At 42.2% G+C, this 27,913-nt stretch overlaps 1 protein-coding gene across 5 annotated transcripts in view; it reads right to left on the bottom strand.

Moving 5' to 3' along the window:
- The window catches only part of LOC142376727 (band 4.1-like protein 1), a 106,234-nt gene extending 79,172 nt beyond the window's left edge, over positions 1–27,062 (bottom strand). For 2 of the 5 annotated variants that reach the window (XM_075460230.1, XM_075460232.1), the window contains exon 1: positions 26,903–27,062. The gene's annotated coding sequence lies outside the window, so the exon portion shown is untranslated. The remainder of the gene's footprint in view (positions 1–26,902) is intronic. The other 3 variants (XM_075460233.1, XM_075460234.1, XM_075460235.1) reach the window with 2 other exon arrangements.
- Between the last annotated feature and the right edge of the window lie 851 nt (positions 27,063–27,913).

The following is a 27,913-nucleotide window of genomic DNA, read 5'->3' as shown; positions in this document are numbered from 1 at the left end:
GGGAAGAGGTAAAAACCAAAATTATAACATGCTAAGCTAACTTGATTTAGGGTCGCCTGACTTTCTGCAACGCTAGCCTCAGGCAGCGGAGTGACTGAGCGATATTTGTGCAGAGTTCAGTTAGCCTGGAAAACCAGCGCCAACTGCTGGACGGCAAAATGTTTTGCCTGCGGTTGGGTCTGGCCTCGATCCACTTGTCATTTTGAAAATACTGCCCTGAATCTGGCAGATGGCAACTAAACCAATCACAACGCAGAGATGTGTTTTGAATCAACGCGGGCGGGCCAGAGGGTTCTGAGGGAGTGACGACAGAGCAGTGCGACGTTGGGCAGTGGAAGCGAACATAGACAAGCGAAAGCACAACAAGAAAGATGGCGGCGGCAATGGAACAGTGCTCGTTTGATTCAGCCTTGGCACACAGCCATTATAACGAACAGCCTTGCCACTCTCTATTAAGCCCCATTGTACCGGCTTTTTGGCTGCAGTTCCACCAGAATTCCACTGGGAGCGTCGGTGGAGACCAGAATGAATGGGGCCCAATGGAGCTAGATGCTACAAATGGTCAGTTTCACCTAAGTCTCCTCAAGAGCGCTCAGATTTGAATGTAGTTTCTGAGAGCTCAACATGGGTTTCAAGTAAAAAATCAACTGAACGAGTACATATATCCCTTTGATTTCTTACTGGTTGGCTTCTTGTTGTCCACAACGCGCTAGCATTGTGCTAATGACAGCTGGTCGACCAGCTATGTATGACGTCATATACACTTCAAATCCTTTTTTTAAGCAAATGAGTGGCTCTAAAAATCTAAAACTCAGCCATGGGTATTTTCTAAACACCCTCTTTCGAAAACAACATTCGAATTACTAGAGAAAAAATTATATCTTGAGATAAGGGCACGAAAGGGCGTATAGCTCCATAGGACTCCATTCATTCTGGTCTCCAAAATTGGGCGCCCCACGTGGAAAGAGGGTGGAACTGCAACCAAAATCGCCTCGTTGGAAACCGGAAATGCACCGTGAGTGGCGTATCTGTCCTATTATAGAATCTGTGCTTGGCATCAGTTTTGGAAGAGTCCCCTCCCACCAAAGCTTTCTGTCGCGCTTACTACGTCACAGTCAGTTGCGCTGATTGGTCAGAGCGTTGGCCTATAGGCACAGACGCGGTTTGAAAGACAACGGGTTGTGCTCATCAACAATGTTCCGTTGTATCCATTGATCGGTGTCAGACTAAATTAGACATCCAATCCATTTAGGCTGGTTTATCAGGCTAGAGTTCAGTCGTTTTGATGGTGAATTGAAATGGTACAAAAAAAAGGTGCGACATTAAGCCACAAGAAGAACAGAGATTTAAAAAATGTCCGGTTGATGGGATATAGCTGAGCTGTACTGAGTAGAATCAGGGTTAAAGGTTTTTTTCAGTCCATCCTTCTCATAGATGTAAAGGTGTGTTTTGAGCTATCCATCCATGAAGAATCACAATAACTGTTTCCATGAAAGTTTAGGAGACGTTTTAGCGGGACTGATAACATCGAAGTCTTACAGCAAACTGTATTACTTTGCAGTGATTTGCCACACAATTGAAAGTTTAGCATCTAGCAGACACGAAGAAGACATTGTTGTTAGCCGTTACAAATATCATATCTTAATGTTTAACACGGTCTTCACTCAAGACACCTCATGTAAATACTTATAATCCCATTATTTTCCACAAGTAACCACAGCATACTGTATACTGAAGGGTAAAAATGTAAAAATTTCAATTTCAGGGTTAAGCACTCTGTCAGTTCTTCCTCTTTTTTTTTCCTTTTTCCTAAGAAAAACTTGTACCTGTCAGTCTTCACTCCTGTTTTCGAACCTTAAAGGGATAGTTCGCCTCTTTTGACATGAAGCTGTATGACATCCCATATTAGCAATATCATTTATGAACATTGATTTACCCCCCGCTGCGTCCTGTGAGCCAAGTTCCAGCCGAGTCAAAAGAGTAATACATTTGCATCACAAAATCGTTCTCCAGGAAAAAGTCAGACCTCACATCGCTTGCCGCTATTTTTGCCTCCCTTCATATCAATGCGTCCAATGTAAACTGTGCAGACCGAAGTGCAGACCGAGCAGTCCCCTGCTTCCGAGCAGCAAACACCGTAACAGGTGCGGCTATCGCTAGGTGGCTTGACGCATTGATATCAAGGGAGACAAAAATAGCGCCAAGCGATGTGAGGTCTGACTTTTTCCTGGAGGACGATTTTGTGATGCAAATGTATTACACTTTTGAACGAATATTGTTTTGAGAAGCAAAACGCTTTATTTTTGGGGCCCCAGCCAACTAGCCGGACTACCTTCATCAACGCCAAAACTCGGCTGGAACTCGGCTCACAGGACGCAGCAGGGGGTAAGTCAATGTTCATAAATGATATTGCTAATATGGGATGTCATACAGCTTCATGTCAAAAGAGGCAAACTATCCCTTTAATGGGCAAAAAACTTTGATGTGAATGTGTCAAGACAAATATTGACTGTAAGGGAAGTTCAGCTTCAGTCAATTCTCATATTTTACAAACCTGGCAGAAACTGCAAACTGCAAGACCAAATTGTAGGTTCGGGGTTCTGCAACACTGCAAACAATCAGATTAATGGGCATTGAATGTGCTTTCACATGAACTGATTTGTGAAATTTAAAACGCGTCTTGTCTTGTCGTGTTAGTTCTACAGTTGTGTTGCAACGTGAAGACTTCATACCTCAAACATTTTCTGTTTAACATCTGAATTATTTGAGCTGAAAAACTAATCCAGCTCATAATATACTCGTACGTTTGAGAAGAGTCATTAAAAATGAATGATGTATTTTCTGCTTTGGCATCGTTTTCAATCTGAGAGTGAGGCAGTCCTACTTCTTCCAAAATGAAGACAGAAAAAACAATTTGGGGAAGACTAATCTTTGACGGGCCATGCTTGCAGCCACCCACACACACTGCAGAACTTCTGTTGGGGGGAAATACACAGATATCATTTTTTTAATTAGACGAATAGCTTGTCCTTAATCCTGCACTGAACGGTCCTCTAAGGCCATAAAAAGACGAAACCAGGACTTTCCCATTTCACCAATCACCTTAGTGAGAACATTTAATTTACTGGAGCCATTTACTTTCCATCCTCAGAAATGAAATATTCATGCAAACACAACAAACCTACACTGGACAGGAGTTTTTGAAAAATGGGTAATCACCTCCTCCCATAAAATATGAGAAAATCTGGAAGTATAATAAGCGTGAATTATGAATGTGGGCTTGACAAACGTGAATAAAGAAATTAATGATGTACATGAGTCAACACGTAGAGAGGTGGGCGCCCTGCTTAGTCCATTCATCTTCAGCTTATCCAGATCGGACTGGAGCCACTTTATGTGTTAATTCAAGGATGACTGATTTATTTTAATGCCACGTGGACAATACAGCGTACGGCCAAATAAAGGAATTTTGAAGCGTTTGCGATGAGCCGTGTCACGTCATTCACATTGGAAGTGACGGCACGTCCAACTTTTCTTCGTGAAAACAAATATGTGAAGTAAGCAGAGGAGAAAGCAAGAGAGGATGATTCCAGGGGAAGATTTAATATTTTGCACCTCACCTCTGATACTTTTTGTGCCCATGTTCCTACATGTTAATTATCAAACCGGCACCAAAAAAAAACCTGTACTTGAGGTGCAGCCTGCATGCAAAGGCAGCACTAAGGTGGGGTCAAAAGGGCCATAACTCTCTCCGCTAAGATTAAACAGATTTATAGCCATACCAAAGAATTTCAAAATGCTTAAATTAAAAAGAAGAGGTTGCCCTTCAACAATAAAATCCTCAGCAGTCTCACACCCCAAATCCAACATACTTTATTAGCCAAGTCTCGGACTGGCCTCCATTGCGGTCATGGTGGTGTAGCATAAAGAATGTATTTTGTTTTTCAAGCCTAATGAAGTAGCTTTGATTTCTAACCCTACGTGATGTTATTGCTTAAAGAAGGTTGCCAAGTGCCATTGTAACACAACAAAATGTTTCCACACTCTCTCACCTGCTGATCTTTTGAACATTTGTTGGGATTGACGAGTGGGAAATGTCCACAAGAAGCCAGGAGCAAACGCTGCAGACATTTTTCTCCCAATTGCCACTCCTTTGAAATATCTTTGGAATATTTCAGGAGTGCATTGTGTGTGCATGTGTGAGAAAGGTTTACGTCTTTAGCCTAGCTTAGGCTCATGCAACTTGAAGCATGCTCAACAGCAAAATGATCAAATTTGAACCACTCATTTTAATAGGGGATTGCATATATTTCTGTATTCTCTAAGAATGTCAGCAGTATCAACATCATCTCCACCTTCCCTGCTCTGCCCTGAGCTCCTTTTTCCACTGGACAGTGTCTCTCCTGAATCGCATCACTTCATCGGTGAATCTGCTTTACATTATCATGCCTTTTCCATGCTCGTCAATCTCAGACAAGTCCTATGTCTCAATTAAGGCTGCTGTTCTATCCTTCACAACAGAGGATAACAGTCACACGCAACTATTGTGAAATCAGCTGCTGTTAGTAAAGTGAGAGCTAAAAACATACATTTACTATTAATTAATGTAATTAACCATGCAGTGCAAATGTAATGCATGTTGGTCAAGGACAGATGACACACAGCTATGCTGCTATGACTACAGTGGTTCAGTCACTGGAAGGGAAAAATGAATAAAAGATCAACCAGTCTGACAAGTGGATGTGAATATTAATTAGGGTTACATAAACACTTTTTTTTTTTTTAAAGTGGGACTTCCTGATGACATGTATCTCTGTTTTAACCACCTAGTACTGCTGCATATTTTTCTCGATGCTTCGCGACAGAAAAACTAAAAATGAGCACCTCAAACTAAGATGGATTTCCTCAATAAGTGAGAAATTGTCCCCCAAACATGAAATATTAAAATGTGAATGTAATGAATATGAATGACGAATATGGTCTTCAGGCTCGCTCTCGGAGGGTTGAGGGATTAAGTGATGACACAAAACAACACAGAGAAGTGAATGATGACTTGATGCACTGCCCTGCTGAGGCACTCCATGTAAACTTGCTAATGTTGGCTGCATTCTATGCACATGGAATTTTCCCGAGGGACTAGCATCTATTGTAGCATCCCCCCAGCACCCCATCCCACACACACATACATAGGAGGGAGTACTTTCAAGTGTCACTTCAAGGTAAACACAAGAAACTTGTGCTAAAGGAAAAAGGGGGAGAAATAAAAGAGGTAAAGATAAGTAGGAATGGGATTCAAACCCTGGTTCGGGTAGGGGGTAATGAAAATATTGAGGGTGCCAGAGGTGGAGGCAAGACAAGACACACTAGCAGATTCAGCAGACAAACTCACCTAAACAGTCCTATAATCACTAAGAATGCCAGCAAAAACAAAGCCATACAACTCACTCTCACAAACAAAGCTGCTAGGCCTCGCTACCGCTACTATGGATTGCTAGCCCATGGCAGCACCTTTGGGGTCTTTGCTTCCTGTCACCTGTCTTTCCAATCTGTCACATGGTCTTTCCCTTGTTGTCAGCTGCCCTATTCACAACAGTCACTAGCTAGGCTAGATTTGAATTCAAAGTAAACACAAGAAACTTGTGCTAAAGGAAAAAAAATGGACCAGACCCAGTGAATAATTCCCTATACTCCCTATAATATAGATCAGTGAGCAGTGCTGACCGACATGTCATTGGGGTCATCAGGTGGGAACTCCTTTCATCAGTGTTTCGTCTAGTTGGGCCCACGACACCTCCAGGAGGCTAGACAATGACCACTGGCGTCCCAGAGTCACTCCCCTAATGCCAGCCAACACTGCTCCTCACACCACAACAACCATCTTTTTTTTTCCCCACAGCCACAAGCTACCTCAGCCTCTCACCAACTGCACACCAGTCACAGCAGGGTGGGGATGCAAACCCTGGTTCGGGTAGGGGGAGAAATAAAAGAGGTAAGATAAGTAGGAATGGGATTCCAACCCTGGTTCGGTTAGGGGGTAGTGAAAATATAGAGGGTGCCAGAGGTGGAGGCAGGACAAGTATTACAGTATTCTCTGAGTGGACATTTGTGATTGGTACTGCATTGCTACAACATTTGCAGTTTTGTTTAAGACTGGCAAACAAAGGTAGTTTAATGATATGCCATGTTTTCTTTATTCTTCTAATTGAAATCTCATCCTATTATATTTCTTAACAACAACCTGCAATAAACAGAATTATAAACTGTGGACTGAAAGAGTGTCTCTACAGATTCTTGGATGATGTTTTATTCCCTCGCAGAACACAGGAGTTCCTCGTTTCCCGCTACCTCAACTTTAGTGCTAATAAACATTCATTTTCAAGGCTTAGAATAAATTAGAACTACACTAAAGGCACACAATAGAGGAAGCTAATCTATCAAGGCTGAGATAAAACAGAAACTCTCCCATTCCAGGTAAAATTACTGCAGATGGGGTGTTGGGGCAGTGAAGGGAGCATAAACAGATTTAAGTGGTACTGTTCCCTATTGGAAAAGACTGCAAGACTTTGCAAAACAAAATTCCTGATAGCCTGATGAGGATTTTTAGCTACTGTTGATGTTTAACAGTAGACTACTTCTTACACATTTGGACAGCTACCCATATACTACATTTTCAATCATTATATAACTATAGATATACACATTGTGTCACCCTCTCTGTATTAACTAGATATTATAGGCTCACAATTTGTAACCAACAGCTGTCAATATGTGTGACCATATCCGAATACATTGAGCCTAAAGAATCTGATATGTCAGACTTTTTGTTTTAGAGGTATGCACCAACCGAGATCATCCTTGACTAAGGATATCAATCAGAAAGCCATGGCAAAGAAACAAAGATATTTTGAAATATACAATCAGCTTACAGCAAAATAAAGTCAGATTTGTTGCAACCCCAAAATCCTATGTGTAGCTAACAGTGCTGACGACCTAACTTGCTAGCATGTGTTCAATATATTCTCACTCCCTTGTTTCTAAACAGAACTTGTTTAGAGAAACAACGCTTCAGTTTGTGAAAAATGCAAATTGGCTTTCTTCCCAACAATGACACGAAAGGACTGACACCACCATATTCTACAGGTAAAATATAAGGTGACAGCTAGCATACAAGCTAAGCTTGGTCTGATTAGCTGTTTCACACACTGTACCTACGCTAGGTTTAAACTCATCAAGCTTAAAATACAATATCTTTTTATCTAACTTGTCAAATTTCAATTCAAATGTGGTGCAAAGTTTAACCATGTCGTTGTAATTCATGCACATTTAGGTACACTGACGCAAATATCAGAAGACAGATAAAGATACTCTTTAAGATCTCATTTAAAGAGGGCCATAGTCAAATAGATTTCTGTGAGTACAAAAAAAAGCTTCTATGAAGAGTGAATGGAAGTTGAAAAACAATTTATGTACTAAAAAAAGCGTGCTTGAGGTGGTCCGCGGCGTGGTGGGTTGAGCGGGCGCCCCATGTGCAAGAGGCTGTGGTCAAAAAAATAATAAAAAGAAAAGAAAAAAGAAAATGTGCTTGTATACTTTCTATTGAACTAGCAATGTGAGTCCAGGATGATCTTCAATTTCTGTCCAGAGTTTGAGGCAACTATGATAAGGAATTGAGGCATGGCTGGAAGTGAAAGGACATTACAGCTACAAGCCACAGGTCTGAAAAATAATCAGTGAAACTGATACAGCTAGAGGCTAAAAGAAAAGGATTCTGTCAAAACACTTTGAACAAGCAAAACTCTTTGTTAACAGCGGATCTTCAAAGACAGAATCAAGTTTGCAATCCACCTGAACAGCCAGTAACAACAGAAACATTGTCTCAGTCCAAATGGGGCCTTGCTTTTTTACATAATAAAGAAGCAGGTAACAAAAGATGTCAAGTCAAACAATTCATTTATCATTGTCTCTGCTGTGCCCATAACCAGCTCTAAAGACTCTCTGAATAAGCCCTGCCCTGTGGGAGATGTTATTTTATATTTAGGAGAAAAACAAGTCACGCATGATTTATTCCCTTTGTTTTCAACCTAAGGACAAATTGTGTGGATATATGGGTAAAAAGCTTTCTGCCAGGGAACAAAAGATTGTCCAAATATATTCCAAACTATGTTGTGGCGGTGCACCATTTCACTCCCACATCCGTTACACAACATGTTAACCATTTTACGGGGGACGCCTTTTTGGCGTAAGCACTCTGCTCAGAGAAATAAGTAAGAACAGATATTAACTTGATTTCTGAGACTTTATTTTGTGTTTGTGTGTATCATTGTACAGAGATAGTTTCCAACTGTGGTCTAAGTCTTATTTTACTGTATATTTTCAAGCAAATGTTCTGAGTGAAATACCAACCGTTCTTTACCAAAATAAAAATATAGTATCTGTTAAGACTGAGGCTATTATCTGGAGCTACACTCCTTGGTCCAAATGATAATAAAGGAATCCAGTCTTCACTACTCTCATTTATTTTATTAACTCTCTGTATTTGGCGTAATTGTACAGTTGGAATAATTTCCATAAAATCAACAAAGCATTACTGAATAACGAATGAAGTATTCAATAAAGCTTTTTTTCTTTTTTACGTTTCTAAAATCATAGTGGTTCTAAATTTTGCCCGGAAAATGTAGTTGAGGACAACCATATCGAACCCTAAAGGCACCTCTGCTGCAGAGAGGCCCATATATTCAAACCACGCGGCCTGCATTTTCACACCAGTCCGGTGAACTGTCCACATTTAACAGCACCGTGCACAACCAGTGGTGTGTTCATTTGTGAAGTTTAAAAAGAGCTGTTTATTTTTCACATACTAGTGGTTTAAGCCTCGTTCCCACTATGCAGTCCGGTACGGGTCGGTTCAGAACAGTTCGCTTATTACAGTGTTTCCATTACCACGAAAGCGTACCGGTTCCATGGTACCCGTTACCATTTTTGTAACCCTTCTGCTTGGGGTACCGAGCACACAGGACCGGTTCCAGGCTCTGCTCTCCGTTGTTGGTGAGGAGGCTGTGCAGCGGGACCTCGATGGCGCTGTGCCAAACGAAAAAGTTTTCCAGCTGATTGCCGCAAAAATGGCAGAGAGTGGTTTCAACCGGACCGCGAGCCAGTGTCGCATTAAGCTGAAGAAGCTTGGAGGTGGTTCCAAATTATGGATGTTATTTGTTATTTGCTGTTATTTGCTATTTACGCTTCGGCACACACTCCGCCCACCCCTGAGGGTCCCCTTTGTACAGTGGGAACGCAAAGCTGACCCCAAAGAGACCCGACCCGCACCGTACCGATACGATGTGACCCGAACCGTACTGACAGTGGAAACGAGGCTTTAGTTTTAATGACAGTTTAAGAAAAGAAAAATGTTGATGATGCATCTTCATTTTACACAGCTCTCTCTGTTATGAGATCATAACATCATAGTCTAAAGACTGATTTATGGTCGTCCGGGAAAGGCTACGGAGAGCCCTCTCCGTCACTTGCGTGCGTCGGCCAACATTCCTATCTATCTATCCATCGAGGCGACGGAGACTCGCGGAGACCGCAAGGGTTGTGATTGGTCGGCTAACAACATCATTTCCGGAATCACTTTTCCGGCTTACCTCCTTCCAGTCACAACAACAACACCGCCATTTTTGAAAGAGTTTACTGTGACTGACAAAATTATTTGCATTTCAAAATCAATGCTCCAACCATCGCCATCGTTCACTGTGAGGAGTGGAACGGAGCCGGAAGGACTTTCACAATAGACGTTGATTAGGTCGTCTAGCGTAGCAACGCCTACTGATCAGGAGGTGAATTGCCTTGCGTATCTGACAGCTCGACGGAGAACTTTGAAAGGTTTAATAGCCTCTGCGTGACCACAGAGTCGGATTGACGAATAGCGACGGAGAAGCATACCGAGGCCTTTACAGTACCCTTTCTTAGGTACTACAGCTGAGGCTGCAGTAACGTATTAATGTCGAGTTAAGCTCATAAGCCCTGGTATTTTATTTCTCTGACTGTAGAATATTTGAGCATAATCACATAAATTGCTGAAAATCTCAAGCCACTTTAACACCTAACCTACAGAAAGTGTATCTCTTTGTGTTTCCGGCATTTGGACAGAAGAAAACAGCATCTGAACACACTGCAAAAACGATGTCCAATTTAGGAACTTGGATCTACAATTCGTCAAGATCATACGTCAAATTCAAAAAACACTTTTAAAAAAGGGTGTTTGCTTTGTGGGGTTTTTTTTTTTTTTTTTTTTTTTTTTGGTTATGTGAAACAGAAATTGGTCTTTAGTGTTTATTTTACTCCACACTGCCATGTGGAACGTGTCGTCGCTTCTTGTGCGCTCAATCGCTCTGCTGAAAAGCCAATCAAGAGAGAGCTCTCTCAGTGACAAAACCATCGCTGATTAAACACGGTGAATCAGATGTAAAAAACCTAGGTGGCCTCCAACAATGCTGACTGCTGATTGCACACAGAAAAGACGAGGGCCACTGACGTTCGCCAGCTTTCCTGACATTACAAAGTTAAATTTGTTTTGTGTTTCAGAACTGCTAATTCTTTTTCTTTAGAATTTACTAAACTAGACAACCCTATTGAAGGACAAGCAAAACATGCTACTTTTGTTTTGTGTTAAAATTTCATTCCTGTGAATTTGTTTTTGGGGTTAAAATGAGGCCCATGGAGCAGCTCTCACTTTCAGTACAGTATCAACCTGCGCCACAGGACCCATGGGAGTTGTCTCCCCTGTCCACCCTTGAACTGTCCAGCTGACCGGTTCAACAGAGGACATCAAGCAGATCAGAGAGGACTGAAACAGGCTTTTCACCCTGAGTACTCAAAGAGTGGGGCTGCGGGCACACGTCCAATCCAACTCCGCTGTTTGTATAGAGTCATTCATGTCCTTATTTGGATCAGTGCTGAGGCTGAATGGAAGCTACAGGAGTCCTCTGTGTTGCTGGTGTCTGTGTCAGAGGATTTGAAAAGATGCCAGACAAAGAGCTCAACGCTATTTGTTTTAGAATAGATGGGGGCAAGCATGGAGATTGAGGCTAAAAAAACAGCATCAATAACTTTTTAGAAATGTCTTTCAAACTTTTCGAGGAAGAATCATTCATTTTATTAAGCAGTTGACACTGTGTGTGGAGAACATAGAATAGTTTTCTAAATGGCAGCTGAAAGCCAACACCAATCATCCTAATCTGCGGACCAGAGTTTCTGGCAGCGCCATCTGTGTTGCTGGCAGAGAGGCGTCTAGTGAGACTGCAGCATGAAAACCGCAACCAAACATGAATTATAAAGGAGCCTCTCATTATCGCTGCCACCATAAAAACATTAGAGAAAAATAAAAATCGAAGTATGACTGAGAACCCTTGGATGAGATGGGCGTGCAGAGTGAAACACTTAATGCCGGCCAGCAAAGACTGTTCCAAAGACCACAGAGCAATCAGAGAAACACCTGTAGTCCAAAGAGTGAAAAAAAAACATCCACAAAGGGAGTTACCCATACCAAAAACAGAGTGGTTACTGAGAAGCAAGTCTCAACTATTTAAGAGCAGGTGGGAAAGAGAAGTGAGAGTGTCCTATGGGGAGAGATAACAACACAAACACACGAGTGATCAAAAGCCCAGGGGGAGCAGGGTGGAGTGGACCACCCTAAACATCACAAACGGTGCACTTCCTCTGCAGCCCACAGCTGCTCGCTGAGGTGAACGACTGTAAGAGTTGTACAGCTGTACTTCAGCGGTCACGCACTCCCATGTTTCTGCATCAAAAACTTGTATTCACAGTCAGACCCATTTCAGACGGATGCGCCTGCTGATCATAAAGCAACAGCCTTTTTAATGAAGTGAGAACATAATATCGACGCTCTGAGGAACAAGATAGTTAGGAGGTGGAACAGGCACGCTGCTAGTTCAGCTGTGATGGATGGATCGAAAAAGTCTTTTGGATAAAAAAAAAACCACCAGTGCTGTGAACATATTTGACCATTAGCATTAAGGGCATTTGTTGAAAGTTCACATCTTCACTGAGAGCTAAAACGGTAAAGCCTCAACATTAAAACCTCTGACGGGTAAAGTGAGTTACTCGGCTAATCTTGTTACAATGTTCTGCTGGGAAAACCTGCATCCTGACATTTTCATGGATGTTCTAAGCAAAAAACGCTTCATAAGGCCCCGAAGAATATGACAAAGGCCCTACACCAAAGAAAATGCCCCAATTTAAGCTTATGCTGTTCCTCTTTGGCACTTCATACACATCAAACGAAGGTGGCTCGGTGTGCGCTTAGACAAAGCAAGCCGGTGTCACAGAATCAGCTGAGCGACAACGATCAGCACAGTTACCTCCATAGCCCAGTCAAGCTATAGTTACAGACGTGGCCATTCAACTGAGCCACCTTCCTTGTCCAAGTATACATGTACAGGAGGGAATTGTGTGACAATTAAGATGTTCTGTTGCTTCTAACTTTCTCTGTGGAAGATCATCATACATCCAAGTACAGCTGAATTTTCACTGCACAGACCTCGCCTTTAAGCTACTTAAATAGTGATTTTGTCAGATGACACTACGGTTATAAAATCAGGTAACAGTTTTAGTTTTATTTAACAGTCTGAAAATGCTTTAAGAGACCATAGGTTGACACGTAGTCTTAAAGGGATAGTTCGCCTCTTTTGACATGAAGCTGTATGACATCCCATATTAGCAACATCATTTATGAACATTGACTTACCCCCTGCTGCGTCCTGTGAGCCGAGTTCCAGCCTCGTTTTGGTGTTGACGAAGGTAGTCCAGCTAGTTTGCTAGGGTCCCAAAAATAAAGCGTTTTGCTTCTCAAAACAATATGCGTTCAAAAGAGAAATACATTTGCATCACGAAATCGTCCGTCAAGAAAAAGTCAGACCTCACAATCGCTTGGCGCTATTTTTGCCTCCCTTCATATCACTGCGTGCAGCCACCTAGCGACAGCCGCACCTGTTACTGTGTTTCCTGCTCGGAAGCAGGGGACTGCTCAGTCTGCACTTTACGGGCGGTTTACACAGCCCGTAGTGATACGAAGGTAGAGAGAAAATAGCGCCAAGCGATGTGAGGTCTGACTTTTTCTGGATGAACAATTTTGTGATGCAAATGTATTACTCTTTTGAACGCATATTGTTTTGAGAAGCAAAACGCTTTATTTTTGTGGCCCCAGCCAACTAGCCGGACTACCTTCGTCAACGCCAAAACGAGGCTGGAACTCGGCTCACAGGACGCAGCAGGGGGTAAGTCAATGTTCATAAATGATATTGCTAATATGGGATGTCATACAGCTTCATGTCAAAAGAGGCGAACTATCCCTTTAATGGGCTGATTTTCTGACACAATTTCTGACGCATTTGGCTGTCTGAAAAAAGAAACTGACTGTTTCAAAAAGAACGCCTCTGCCCTTTTGAGCCTAATGGAGCATATGCAAGCACCAGTGACTCAATGCAGCAGCATTATCTGGGAGTGTTAGCTCAGTTTTGAGAAGCTCAGTTTCAAACAATTTTGATCAGACTTACATATTTATATGCATTTTAAAAGTTGACTGCATCTTCAGAAAGACTGTGTCACTTCTGTCACTTCCTCCCTTGCCGGCTCAGCGGCAGATCAACGCCAAACCCGCCATTCCACCTCTGTACTTTCACACAATGCGCAGCAAAGATGCATCGGTCCTGCCTGGAAGGCTGTATATGAAAAGTCCTAAAGAGTCTGAAGTGTCTAAACTCCCCAGATACTAATCTGACAGGAGCTGATGGCGTGTGGGAGGAAAACCCACAAAGAACCCACCCCACAGGGCCCAAAGCATCTATTGCTAAATCCCTCAAACACCCAAAGACACCCTCTGATGTTATTTGTCTACATCCAGACTGGTTAAAACTCTTTTGGCAGAGCAAAGAGGACCGACTCAACTCATCGGTGCACAAAGTAATGTTTCACAATATAAAACACAAAAAATCAAATCAAAATCAAATCAAAATCAAATCATTTCAAATTTATTTGTATAGCACATATCATGTACAAAACAATTCAAAGTGCTTCACATAAAATAAAAGCATTGCAGCAGGGAGTGGAAGAAGCATTAAAAACACATGAAAGAATATAAAGAGAAACAAATACAATTATTTAAATGGATTTAAAAACAAGCAACGGTCTAGATAAGTTCAAAGATATCGTGCAGATTTCATGCAGAGACACATGAGAACAGAAATGTTTTTAACCTGGATTTAAAAATGTCTCCATTTGGTGAAAGTTTAATCTCCACTGGCAGTTTGTTCCACTTGTTTGCAGCATAACAGCTAAATGCTGCTTCTCCATGTTTAGTCTGGACTCTGGACTGGACCAGCTGACCTGAGTCCTTGGATCTAAGAGCTCTGCTAGGTTTTACAAATAAAGGTGAGATTCTTAAATACAGCAAAGTTCTCACATTATGTGATATGTGCATAGTAAGTAATCGCTGTCAATGCCTATGTGAATCTATTTCAGTCAAGTGACTGTTACAAGTAAAACACCTCAGAGAAATGAGTGACTTTTTCAATATATCTGGATTGGAAATCATTTGATCCTTTCAGAGACAGTGGCTACAGGTAGATGCAACAGACCTTATTCGGGCTGCGAGATTGTGGTTGTTTACATGACCTGCATGTGTATGTTCAAATTCCTGTTTACAATTTACAGAGCGTAGTCTGATTTACGATTCACATCGTCTTCCTCTTCACCAGGCCTTAATCGCAGCCATGTTCCTCAAAACACGGAGAATTTCTGGGGTTTGCTCCCACAATCCAAGAGTATGTTTTTCCCCACGGCCATCCCATTCTGCACCGACTGAAGCTTAAGAGCAGCAGTATGTCTCACAAGATGTGGTGAACACTGTGGAAGCAGTGCACCTCAGTACTGCGGTTATGCCTACATAATGCAACAAAGATTGGAATACTCTACGAGTCATAAGAAAACTTTGATCATTGCCTGAGTTTGAACTGTGATCTCATACAAACTCAGGTAATGAGGAAACGCCATTTTTATGGCAGATCGTAATCAGGTTCTTATTGCCGTACGTACTGTATATCATTGTACCTGCAACTGCATGTGGCATACTGGAACAACACCTTAAGGAAAGTTAAGTCATGCAACAGCAATATTAAGAGGTGTTATATACCTCAGAGGGAAAAGCAAGTACGCCAGTAATTTTGGAAGCTAGTTTTGCCCCATTTTGCTTTTTTTTTACAAACAATTCAGCTTAAAGAGCTTTTTCTTACATCTCACCCAGAACATTTCAATGGGATTCCAATCTGAGCTTTGACTTCGATATTCCATAACCCAGTTCTTCTTCTTTCAGAGCATTCCACAGTGTATATGCTGGTGTGCTTAGGATCACTATCTTGTTTGAAAGTCCACTTTGGAATTCAACTTTCAGTCAGATAGCCTCACATTATCTCAAAGTACTCTGCTAATTCGCATTTGCTCCATTAAAGGCCAGCCGAAGGTCACTTCACTTAAATAGAGCAGACAAAAAAAATATTTTAACAGTTACTTTTAAAGGGCATCTTTTTGTTAGCAGGCTCCAATACTTCTCTCAAACGGAGCAAAATCAAATATGAAAAGTCACTTTCCTAAAGCAATCGGACAACAGACTGTCTGTGAATGTCCAAATATCTGCACATGTGGTATTGTGAAATGGGGGACTTACATACAATAGAAAAGACAAACTTTTATCAGATTTGGTTTTATAGATAAGCCATGTTCTGCTTGTATTACGGTATGTTTCTGTCACATTCTACAGTTAAATGAAGACAAAACTGAGATCATTCTGTTTGGTAGCAAAGAGAAGAGGGTCAGCGTTGGTAAATATCTTGAGACTCGGAACCTTACAATCACTGACCAGGTTCGTAACCTCGGAGTGTTGATAGACTCAGATCTGACTTTCAGCAGCCACATCAAAGCTGTCACCAAGGCAGCTTTTTACCACCTCAGAAACATCAACAGAATTAAAGGTTTCCTCTCCCAAAAAGACCAGGAGAAACTTATCCATGCATTCATCTCCAGTAGACTCGATTACTGTAATGCTCTTTTAACTGGACTTCCCAAAAAGAGCATTAAACATCTGCAGCTCATCCAGAACGCTGCTGCTAGAGTTTTAACCCGGACTAAGAGATTTGAACACATCACACCAGTTTTAATATCTTTACACTGGCTTCCAGTCAGTCACAGAATAGATTTTAAAAGCCTGCTGATGGTTTACAAATCCCAGAACGGTTTAGGCCCAAAATACATCTGTGATATGTTCAGAGAATATAAACCCAGCAGAGCTCTTAGATCCAAGGACTCAGGTCAGCTGGTTCAGTCCAGAGTCCAGACTAAACATGGAGAAGCAGCATTTAGCTGTTATGCTGCTAACAAGTGGAACAAACTGCCAGTGGAGATTAAACTTTCAGCAAATGTAGACATTTTTAAATCCAGGTTAAAGACATTTCTGTTCTCATGTGTCTATGCATGAAATATCTTTTAACTTATCTAGACTGTTGCCTGTTTTTAAATTCATTTAAATGATTTTATTTGTTTCTTTTTATATTCTTTTATGTATTTTTAATGCTTCTTGCACTCCCTGCTGCAATGCTTTTATTTTATGTAAAGCACTTTGAACTGTTTGTACATGAAATGTGCTATATAAATAAATTTGATTTGATTTGATTTGATACAGTACAGCTTAACGATGCAGCAGTACACACAGTATGGAAGGTACCACTCATGATGAAGCCACACATTAATCACCACAAAATCTGACATATCCACAATATTCTGTGTGACTAATTAAGTCAACAAGTGTACCTCTGCCACCTGATTGTCTTTAGCCATTTTTATAACAGAATACCATGTTCACAGGTTTTTCAAACATGGGTACATCCACTAAAACAAGTTGAATCAATCCTTTCCCTCTGGCATTTTTGGTGTGTTTTACACTCAGGACCAGTCCAGAGACTACCACGGCCTCCCAGGGGACAAGCCTGCAACTAAAAGCTATGAAGGGATGACACTGCACTTTATCCTGCAGGTTGTGCTGGACTAGAGTTTCTGAAAATCACAACTTTCTGAGATAAATAGTGTAAGTTATCATTTTTTGACACAACCACAGACATAAGTCCCGCACAGCGAGACAAACTGTCTGCTGTCTGCTATCTTTCAGTCGGGTGAAACTGCTCAGTCTCACAAGTTGTCAGTGCCAAGGCCTCCGTGGAGGATGTTACGGTAAAGAAAAACTTAGCTGTGTTCACTCTTGTAGTCCCGTGTGCAGCATCCTCATTGAAAATAAGCGTATGGGTGTTTTGTTCCCACCGACACTCATCAACAATGCCGAAACCGATAAAGTCATTTGACGTGGGAGTTATCAGATGTACTCAAAAGCAAGATGTTAGCAGGTCTTCTGACAAGTGTAAAAAGAGCTTCACACTGTGCGCACAAGTTCCACTTTGTAGAGCTTTCCTTTGTATCACATCTCTTCCAAAATGTAGATGCTCAATTCATGTTTTCTTTCTTTGTGAAAACTAATGATATCATGTTCGTGTTTTCTAAATACCGTAAATTCCAGACTATAAGCCGCTACTTTTTCCCAGGCTTTGAGCACTGTGGCTTATAATACGGTGCGGCTAATATATTTTTTTGTTCTTTTGTTTTCATGCCGCCAAAAACATTTTGCCTCTTAACATTAGACCAATTCAATTAAGGAATAGTTCGCAGTGGTCCACTGAAATTGTACGATAAATCAAACACACTTACACTACTAAATTATTGTAAATCGGTCATTTGTACTCATCGTCAACATGGAAAACAAACGAAGAAATGCGTATGATGCAGCTTTTAAATTGAAGGCGATCAATGACTTTTCCTGGTAGGCTTTTTTTTTTTTTTTTACCAGCCGTGTTACAGGCACTGTTCGGAAAAAAAAACATTTAGACCACGTATTTGTGCGTTACCAATAGGTATTTAAGTTAAAACCAGCCGTGCTACAGGCACTGTTCAGGGAAAAAAGTATTTTCAGTATGCATTTGTTTCTGTTACCATATGCATTTAATTAAAAGTTTAAAAATCCTCATGTCTCATCTTTCTGTGTAAATATCTCATATTACTATGTGGCCACCCGCGGCTTATAATCCGGTGCGGCCTATATAAGTACAAAATGGATTTTCTTTTTAAATTGAGAAAGTGCTGCTTATATTCAGGTGCGCTCTATGGTCCGGAATTTACGGTATTTAAATTTGTGACAGTTAGTCTTAGAATCAGGATAACTGGAAAAAAGTCACGTGACAAATCAACCAGCTCCTAGACGATCCCTACGGGATCATTTCAGGCCAACTCTGAAAGCGTCCACATGATTATGACTTCTGACACAAAATGTCACATGGAGTTCTGCGGATATATCTCATAAAAGATCTAATAATGCTGTGTTGGAAGGGGATTTGATGAAACAACAAGCACACAACTTGTATGTTTTGCAACTCTGGCCAGATTGCAAGTCTCTGTGTGTGTGTACAGTACAGTTGATCCTTCAAGAGGCTGCAAACATAGCAACAAGCCGTGTGGTGCAACAAAAAGCACACAAAAAGTGTGTCAAGTGTGCCCACAGATTAGAACTGAGGCCTGGAAACACACACTCGTGAGCGTCACTATATGGAGAGAAGACTTTGGCTGGATCTGGCTTCCAACCTGTTGGACCAGTTTCAAAGCCACACGTCCGTCTGAAAGGCACTGAAAGAGGGTGTATCCACTGCGACAAACACAGGCAACATGACCCTCGACGTAAGCATTGCTCATCACTGAGAAACACTGGGAGCTATCCAGCGAGCCGCTCGGCAGCAAGCCACAGCCTGCATGCAGACTACACCCACCTGCATCACTGGGCATTTGCAACAGTAATCCTTCCCCACCGTCCTCAGCTGAGCTTCATATCTCATTAAGTGCAAAGCAGCAGCAGCAAATTTAAATTACAAAACCGCTATCATGGGGTAAATTCAGACACACTTTACCTTTAATGTCAACTAATCTCGCTAAACAAACGTTTTTGTGCAAAGCAAAAGTTCTGGATTTTACTTTGTAGCAGCAGGCCGTGTACTTTTGTGAATCTTTAATTTTCTGAAAGTCTAAGTTCTCCTAATGCTCGTCTTAGGTCTTTTTTTTTTTGTCTTTTCACAAATTGTTTGCAATGCGACTGACCTTAGAGCAGACCAGTCTCCCTCCACTCCACAATGGGCAAGAACCAGCCAATCACAGACAAACAATGGAATTAGTCATTTTTCCACAACGGCTGAACAACACCAAGGCCTCCAAATAATGATTGCCAAGCATGAAGTGGTCAAAAGAAAACAATAGCTGCCGGGGCAGTTGGTTGAAAAAGGGTAAAACAGAGTCCCTGTATTAAGTATCTCCAGAGCCAGCCTGAAAAAAAGTGGCAACTATTCTATTTCCCAACATGCACAAAACTTTATCCAAAATATAATTCTGCTTTCCTACAGTGAGGCAAAATTGGGTTGTATTTGGGGTATCGGTGCACCAAATCAAAGCCAGACAACAACATGATGAGTCTCATCCTGGAGGGGCAGGGGATTTGTTCGCATAAGGCAGCTGTGAAGTGAGCGAGGAGTGTGCGTATGTAAAAAGAGGAAAAGGGGGGGGGGGGGGGGGTGAAGAACCTGCTGACTCACCGTAATCATGAGGCTGAGGCAAGCTGAGCCACTGCTGCTCAGGGTACAGCTCCCTGCCTCTCCTTCAGAAGGACAAAGTGATGCTTCCCATCAACCCTGAACAGCCATGTGAGCAATGGTTGGAAACCGACTGGTGAAATAAAACTGTCTCTTGTCATGAAATAGCTCCTTTCTCTATTCTAACATCCGAGCGCAGACGGAATGATGCAATCTGAGGAAGGCAATAAACTGCCAAAAGCTATGTGAGTGTAAATCAAAGCAAAAACATAAAGCTCTGATCAGACAGACAACGACAGGACTGAAGTTGCTTCAGGAGGAGAGGAAGACTGGAGAGCTCCAAATCACCGTGGCCATTGCTGCAGGCGACTCCCTGACACACCATTCAACAAAATGATGCTGTAAGCTGCCCCGTAACAAGATTGTGACAGGACTGCAGAGGATGGTGCGGTATGATACTGCTTAATTTGGTTGTCAAACAACAAAAGCACACCACCGCTGTGATTAAAATGCCCCACTCAAGGGCAGCAATGTTGTTTTATTCCAAATGAAGCCAGCAAAAAGAGCACGTATTACTACAGGACTGAAATTAGAGCCAGCGATCGATGGCCCAGCACTACTCACATACAATCAGATATCAAGCATTTGATCCATGATGAGTAAACAATGTTGGAGTATAAAATGCTTGGAGTAATGACCGAGCATCCACTTAGCTTCACTGTGGCTAGTTAAGGTAGATATGACAAACCCTGCTGATGGAACATGAGGTAAGGCCGACTAAGAACTCAGAGTGCACCTCTTACTGTGGTCTTTGCTTGAAGTGGCCTTTGATTGTTTTAAAGAGGCCTTAATGGGCATTAGAGGAAATGGAAAAAGCTTTGAGAATCACGTCTGGTCTGAGAAAGATTAAAATCATGTGACTCGGCAGCTGTTTCCATTTCGAGCTGGCAAACAATGGAATTTACAAGCCTGGTCAGTGTCTTCCCAGGTAGAATACATTATCCCACATATTCCCAGGTATAAAAGTAACTACTGACGAAAGGCTCTCTGCATTTTGCCCTTGTGGATGTCCACCACAGTGTTTGATTTTTTTGCCTCTTCGTGGTTCGTTCTAAAACTATTTCTTCTAATATAGTCTATATACCCGCCCTCTGGCAACACCTCACAGCTTAGCTTGTTCCCTTTAAACCAGTCAGTGGGAAAATGTTTGATTTCCACCCTCGTTTCTTTTTGTCTTTTCAGGGACGCAGCTTATGGCACGACGCATTCCCTCAGCGTTTACCCTTGTTCTCCCTATGTGATGTAGCTTAAATCCATGATGTCATTTGCCTGCAACATCTTGCTACATGACAATGCACACAGTGAGGCATGACGAGCCCAGCGATTCTCCTGCAAGAAATTGCAATTTTGAGACTTGTCTGCACATTTTCTACAGTTCTTTCACTTTTCTGCTTCCTCTCCCAATAGAGTCATGGAAAACTGTACTCTATCAAGATTGCTTGGCATATTACGTGTTTCTGGTGAGATTAGGCTGAACATTTTGAGGGATCTAATGGGTTCATTCTAATTGAATTACCTGCATAGAATTAGTCTGACCATTCTGTATGTAGCCATGGTGAACTTCACATGCAATCTATATTTCCACTTATTCTGATCGAGAAAACATGTTTTCTCTTTTTGTTCACCTTGCCAATGTTGACCTTGCAGTCGATGTGAACAAAGACATTTTTTTTTATGCTGCATGCACACATGCATTTGTAGTGTATGTACAAGTGCATGTGCAGCTGTCATGTCCACATTCACAAGAACGAACGTGGTTTAAATAGGCTGGAATATAAGAACATGAAGCTCAGCTTACCAAAGAAGTATAAACTAAGTTGGTCTAGAGAGTTTGACAAAAAAAATAAAATATATATATATATAAATATATATATCACACATATATACACATATACTGAATAACCAGAGTGACAAAATGGTGTCATGGAATTTGAAAATGGGTCCACTTGGGCAGGAAGGACAAATTTTGAATGATATTTCATTGTGGAAAACGTAGGAGCGAGGGTATCTAAAGCCTCGTTCCCACTATGCAGTCCGGTACGGGTCGGTTCATATCGGTACGGTGCGGGTCGGGTCTCTTTGGGGTCAGCTTGCGTTCCCATTGTACAAAGGGGACCCTCAGGGGTGGGCGGAGTGCGTGCCGAAGCGTAAATAGCAAATAACAGCAAATAACAAATAACATCCATAATTTCGAGCCACCTCCAAGCTTCTTCAGCTTAATGCGACACTGGCTCGCGGTCCGGTTGAAACCACTCTCTGCCATTTTTGCGGCAATCAGCTGAAAAACTTTTTGGTTTGGCACAGCGCCATCGAGCTCCCGCTGCACAGCCTCCTCACCAACAACGGAGAGCAGAGCCTGGAACCGGTCCTGTGTGCTCGGTACCCCAAGCAGAAGGGTTACAGACATGGTAATGTTACGGTACGGATCGGTACGCTTTCGTGGTAATGGAAACACTGAAATAAGCGAACCGTTCCGGCCCGACCCGTACCGGACTGCATAGTGGGACCACGCCAAAAGACATGACTGATAAGCAAGCCGACTAAAACTTAGTATGTCATAGCCTTAGCTGCACCGCGTTCAAACATTTTCTCTCCCCATTTCAGGTTTTTTTTTTTACAGTAAATCATTGGAGAAGCCATTTTTAAGCCCACATACGGTAACTAAAACCTATTCTCATTCCCAGGGCATTAAAAATTATTTAGTCGAAGCTGGTATCTTTTCAGACGTACACACAAGGTGACCTTTGACTTTAGCCCTCCTGCCGCAGAAGTGTTTGCCTTGTGTTCACAGGAGTTTGGATAGTTGAGATTTCATTACGTTTCAGCTGTCACCTTTCACCTCAATAAGTCCCTTGTAAGGCCTCTGTTACTGCAACTTGCTGTATGTGTAGGTTAAGGGATGCTGTTTTTTGTTTTTCTTTTAAGTGGGCCCCTTTTCAGGTACTTAAGGAGTAGTTAGTGTCCTCATTTCAGTAGACAGCAGTGCGAGCACGCTCGGTTAGGAGAATAAGAAGATTTCATAAAGCTAAGCTACTCAGATCTAAAACAACTCAAACCCCAAAAATGTCATTGCAGTTTGAGTGAAGCAATATTGTGTGCATCACGTCACTTTTGCATCGCAATGTAAGAACTCACAATATGCAGATTCGCCCAGTTAAAAGCCACCAAGTTCCGCCATAGACCTTTCGGAGAATTAGCTGGGAAGTAAACAGGCCTTGTCATGTCAATATCTGTAATTATGTAAAAATCAAATAACAGTAGTGTGTTAATAATAAACAAATGATGCCATTGTAATTTAGTTTGAGTTTAAATTGGATCGTATTGGATCTTTCTGTGTGCTTTTGTTCAGTGGCGACCACCCTCCTGAACTGATTGTAGTTCATTTTCCAAATATGAGACGAAAAAATAAACAAAGATTAATTTGGCTGATGGCATTATTTATTCATTTCGAATTCTGTAAAGATATCACAGTAGTGCTGCTGTTCTTTTAATTATTCAGACCTCAATAATTATGTGATGAAAAGTCACTTTCCCGAATGTGTTGCTTTTTATCCAACTTAAGCTTTATGACTGCTCGCTCCATCCTGATCTGCCCCTCATTACCATTCTTAGTGTTTTTAGTTGCTGTGTGTGTGTCCCCCGTATATATCTCCTGTATTTGCTCTGCGTTTGTGTTTCTTTCTACTTTTTGTATAATTTTCTTGTTACTTTCTTTCGTCTATACAATTTTTTTTTTACTTGACCATATATTTCCTGGATTCTCCAGCACCCTTTGCTACGTCCTTCCCTGCCTAAGTTAAAGCAGCTTACCGGTATGTCAGCCTTACTGAAACCTGCATTTGCATTGTTCTTCAGAGCTCACACATGACAGATATGTTGACAGCTGAAGAAATATGCTAAATACGCTATAATATGTCAGGTTTACAACACTGACAGTTAGAATCAGATTACAATGCTGGACATTCGGCTGCAAAGAATAAACTTGGGGGTTGAAGAGTCCTCACAAATATTCAAGCACAATGTGTGTTTCTGTGGATGTGATCGGTCACTGGAGTTCAGCAGGCAGGAAGAGACGTGACTGTAATTACCAAGCAACCAGAATATGACGTGACAAATCACACTGGGCCAACTTCAGTCGCCCCACCAAGTGCAGGACGCACACACACACACACACACACACACACACACACACACACAACCTGCTCCATCCCTTGTCATCATTGTAAGTCAGATCAGGGTGACCCTACAAAGTTATGCAGCACTCCATGCCTGCGCCAAGATGCCGCTGCATTTACAAAAAAAAATGAAAAATCATGAGAGGAGGCCATGTGAAAATATTCCTCCACTGTGACTCTGACAGGCAACTAACAGAGCTCTTTGCCCACAGAGATATAACATCACAGTACGAAATGCTTCAGTTAACTTGCAAGTGCGGGGAATGATCACCTCCGAAGAGACACAGAAAAGAGGAGGGCAGCCTCAGATGCCTCTTACATGCTCATTTGAATTGCAAATGTTGTTAGGCAGCATGCTGGGCCGCAAAATCCCAGCAGAACCCCCTGGCATCTGAACTCAACCCACAAACGCTGACACGTACACACCAGGAGCAAGACTCCGTGTGCACGTACGCACATACAGTAAAGAGAAAAGATCATTCATTCGACTGACTTCAAAGGATGTGAACTTCACGTGCTCACAAACCGATGCCGAAGAACAGATAGTGCAGTACTGCTCAGCAGACATGAATGGGCTGTGACAGCAGATCTGCCAGCTGAGGCTGACGCTGGGGGCGGGGCCTGGAGGAAGATGCCGAGGAAGTATTAAAGGCCCACCGATATGAGACCCAAATACTGCAGACAGAACAGAATCAACCAACTGGTCTGACAAATGAGACAAACTACTGCGCAGAGCAGATTTTTAAGAGACCATATTTATAAGGTTATTGGAAGTTTTAACCATAACATTTGGGAAGTCATTTTGCAGCACATGTAGAGTTGGAGACATTAGGGTGTAACTATAGTATAGTGCTGTGCAAAAAGTCTCGAGCCACCCATCATTTCTTTATATTTTTCTTCCAAGCAGCCAGACATTTTTATACTCTTTTTAAGTGATCTTAAGCAATAGTTCTCCAGGCTTTCTGAGGGTCTCAGATTATTTTCTTTGGGCTTTGGCTGATTTCACACTTATTTAGTTAAATCCTTGTACCTGACAATTTTCAGAGGAATGTGCGTTTGTTTTTTAAGCCACTAAATTATTCAAGCAACAAAAAACGCTCCTAACTCAAGGGATTGACCTGTTTTGTGTCTACACGTAACAGACAACTTAGCTAAGAACCCACTTTTAAATCTATATTTAGACACATTGTTACTAGCAGCCTGTCAGAAAGACAATTCTTTTTCTTTTTTTTACATTTCCTTTATTGCATCTATGAAAAATGAAAAAAATAACACAGTTTGACAAACATAAAACAGTATTTTAGCACCAATAAGGTGATTCCCAAACAGCTATTAGCTGAAAACTTTAGATATCTCAGTACGGTGGGCGGTGTGCGCTTTAAAATTTTGAGAAAACTGGACAAGTGGAGGACAAAAGAAGAAGTGTCAGACCTAAAATAAACTATCTACTGCAGATGAACAGTTTCTGAAAGTGATGTCCTTAAGAAGGAGGAAAAAAATCCAGCAAAGCCCTGACACAGGAGCTGAGAGATGCATCTGGACCTTCAGCTGATCCATCTGCTGTTGGCCCAAGCCTCATCAGAAATGGGCTCCATGGAGGGGTGGCTGTCAGGAAGCCGTTCTTAAGGAAGGGAAACAGGGAGAAAAGGCTGAGCTGTGCCAAAGGACACAAGAAGTGGACTGAAAATCATCAGAATCCTCCCCAGAGCCCGGACTTCAACTTTATTGAAGCAGTGTGGGATCATGTTGGCAGAGAACAGAGCAAAAGGCAGCCCACATCCAAAGAAGAGCTTTGGGATGTCCTTCAAGAAGCCTGGAGAACTATTCCTGAAGACTCCTTAAAGAAAGGACAGAAAGCTCGTCTGAGAGGGTTCAGGCTGAGTTGGAGAATAAAGGTGCTCACACCAAATATTGACTTTCGAGCTTATACAAACTCTGTCTTTGCCTTGTAAACTGGAGTTGTGTTTATGATTGCACACGTATCATTAAATGGCTGCACCCATTTTTTAATTTTCTTAAAAAAGTCCTGTTGTTGGTGGTGCCAGGCACCTGCTCAGCCTCCTGAATATTCTGCCGTGTGTGCTTCTACAGAGAATGTGGAAGCCAGGGGACTGAAGGTAAGACTATTTGCATACATGGATTTGCCTTCCATACATGCAAGTCAGCCGCTCACACCGCACTGACATCACTGACAGATTATTTCAACGAGTTAGAGCGGCACAAATTCCACCAACTCTGAATCCCATTCACTTTGTTACAAAAGCACAAAAAAAAATACCCACTTTGTTAAAACTGTTGTTGGAAGGATGTGTGTGTGTGTGTGTGTGTGTGTGTGTGTGTGTGTGTGTGTGTGTGTGTGTGTGTGTGTGTGTGTGTGTGTGTACTGTGTGGCTGCTGCATTATTAGTTTATTAGTAATGGGTGTGTTTGAGAATGCTCTGACTAAGCCAATAGCAGATCCAGTTTGCCCTGACAGGCTGGGCCACAAACACTGAGCAGCTGATCTCAGGAGCTTTCCCAGCAGCAGCTTTTAACAGGACATGGAAGCTGAAAAACGAGCTGCTGTAACCAGGAATCAGCTGAGAGGAGATTTTTACCGCCTGCTGGTTACATGTTTGCTGCTCACATGTAGCCTCCACGCTGACTGGGCCAGTGGGGCACAAAACGACGCAACAACTTGCTCCTGGCCCCCCAAGCTCCATATACCCACAATTTTGGTCAACCTCCAGGCGCGTCAAGCGCGAGGGCAAAGTCCGCGTTCTGAAATGACCTGCTCTGCAAGTTGCCTGTAGACTGTCTCAGCGACGAAATAACTGGCGAAATGCGCCTTTAAAAAAGGACCGACACAATGAAAATAAAACATTGAAGCCCGAGATTAAATACAACCAAGACTGAGTTAACTGAGAGACATATGAATATGTCAACATACCCTCCTGTCAGACAGACATCCGAGGGCGGACCATGGATGTTGCGCACCGTAGGAGGTCGATGCTGCTCCAGCCGCCGCTCCGTGTTTATTCCCCGGTCTTAGGCAGAGGGAGTGGGTCAGGTTTTTGCCGGTGGAACGCCTGATGAGGGAGGGAGGGAGCATGAGGAGGAGGAGGAGGAGGAAATAGAGAAAGAGGGAGGGACACTGTCAGATACAGGGAGTCAAGAGAGAGGAAGACGCGCGCGCTCATTGCGTGTGCTCAGGCGATAAAGCCCATAGAAGCGCGTGTGTTTCCTCCACAAGTATTCAAAACTGCCACTCAGGTGACATGCCCCCCCATCTTTGTTTCTGCAGCAGCTGCGTGCACGCGGTGTCATCATGTGGACACATACCATTTCGCTGTATGTGAAATGTCGTTTTGGAGGCAGAGCCGCTCTTTTAATGAAATATTTACAGCAGCTCCTCCGCTCCGATGCAGCTGCTGTGACTCTGATTTCAACACACAGCTTCAGCTCCCAATATGCCAAAGTGATGGGATTTAGTAATACAATGGGGCACCCACTGCTGTAAACAAAAACAAAAAAAAACATAGTAATGCGAGTTCTCCATTGTGCAATTAGGCAAGGGGAGTTTGACATAATCAACCTCTGAGAGATGCTGTTGCTGATTAGATCAATCACTCACTGCTTCCAAATGTTCAGCAAGATAGTGTTCTTATTTCAGGATGAGCAAAACATTTACCCCGCAATTATATGCTGTATATTACCATTCAAGGTCAATAGCCAACTGAGTCATTATCCAGACCCACTCTGCAGAGGTGAAAACTGGAGCCAAAGATGAGGTAACGACCCAAAGAGTACCTCAGACCCCAAAAGTTCTTAACAAGTTTGATTTCAAATCAATTTTATTCCGGTCAAACATGATAATTTGACATGCTGTGATTAAAATGTTGTTATCCTTAAAGAAATTTGTCATGTCATGTTAAAGCCATTTTAAAGCTATGCTAGTGGT

Source organism: Odontesthes bonariensis, chromosome 3 (genome assembly GCF_027942865.1).
Source record: "Odontesthes bonariensis isolate fOdoBon6 chromosome 3, fOdoBon6.hap1, whole genome shotgun sequence".
NCBI classification, from domain to species: Eukaryota; Metazoa; Chordata; class Actinopteri; order Atheriniformes; family Atherinopsidae; genus Odontesthes; species Odontesthes bonariensis.
The sequence above is the reverse complement of the archived record's forward strand: the minus strand, read 5'-3'. Positions and strand labels throughout refer to the sequence as shown.